We start from the raw sequence: 1,283 nt of genomic DNA, 5'->3' as shown, positions 1-1,283 counted from the left end.
GTCATGTTCAGTGAACTTATTCCATAATAAGCACCTACATACTAGCTATAGTGTCACCACACAAATGTTTATGAGAACAGACATCCTTCATAATGAAGCAAGCATAGTATGTACCGATCTTTGCGGATTATTAATTACCAGTTAGTAATCCTATGACCAGGAACTATTTAAGTTTAGAGTTATCATCTTTTTAGGTCTCACTATTATGATCTCATCATAATCCATAAAAAGCTTTACTCTAAACTATGGTATATCTTATTTAAACACTTAAATAGATAAAACCCGTAATAAAAACAAAACAAGTCTTTATTAATATCAATATTATCAAAACAGATTACATAAAAGTTATTCCTAAATCCTAATACATGATTGGACTTAGGACATATTCATTTCAATCTCCCACTTGTACTAAAGCCAATCACTCTGGTATCTAATACCCATCTTGTCTTCATGACGATCAAAGTGACTTTCATAAAGCAGCTTTGTGAGTGGGTCTGCTATGTTGTTATGTATGTCAACTCTAATTCAATACAATACAAGAAATGTTACCGCGCTCCCACTAACCCTTTTGTAGACGCATGGTTCATCTGCGTTTTTGATAAAATCAAACTCTTTGATTGTCTCATCAAAACGAATGTTCCATCTTTCGAGAAGCTTGCTTTAAACCACATATGGTTCGTAGCAGCTTACACACTAGGTTTTCATTTCCCTTGGAAAGAAAACCATCTGGCTATTTGCCAGATCACATAGTCGTAGTAAGCAGCATTCGCAAGCAAAATCCGAACTGATTTTAACAAGGCTACAGGTAAAAGGTTTCATCAAAGTTAATCCATTGCCTTTGTTTGAATCCTTTTGCCACAAGCCTGGCCTTAAAGGTCTCCACCTGGCCATCTGCTCTAATCATTCTTTTGTATCCCGTATACATAGATTTCCTTCCGGATTTCATGGCACTATGCCATTTTTCTGAGTCAACACTACTCATAGCCTTATTATAGGTCACAGGGTCGTCATCATCAATGATCGACAACTCATTGTCATTCTCAATGACAAGGCCATAATACCTCTCAGGTTGGCGAGACACTCTCCCTGATCTATGAATGGGCTGTTCCACAAAAGGTTGTTCAGTCAGAACAGGTGTTTCCACTTGATCCGTAGTAGTTTGTGCTTCTTGAACTTCATCAAGTTCAATTTTGCTCCCACTGTTTCCTTCAAGGATAAACTCCTTTTCCAAGAAGGTAGCATGTCTGGATACAAACACCCGATGATCGGTGTAAAAGTAATAC

Source organism: Apium graveolens, unplaced genomic scaffold, assembly GCF_009905375.1.
Source record: "Apium graveolens cultivar Ventura unplaced genomic scaffold, ASM990537v1 ctg5986, whole genome shotgun sequence".
Classification (NCBI taxonomy): domain Eukaryota; kingdom Viridiplantae; phylum Streptophyta; class Magnoliopsida; order Apiales; family Apiaceae; genus Apium; species Apium graveolens.
This window is presented reverse-complemented; position numbering follows the sequence as displayed.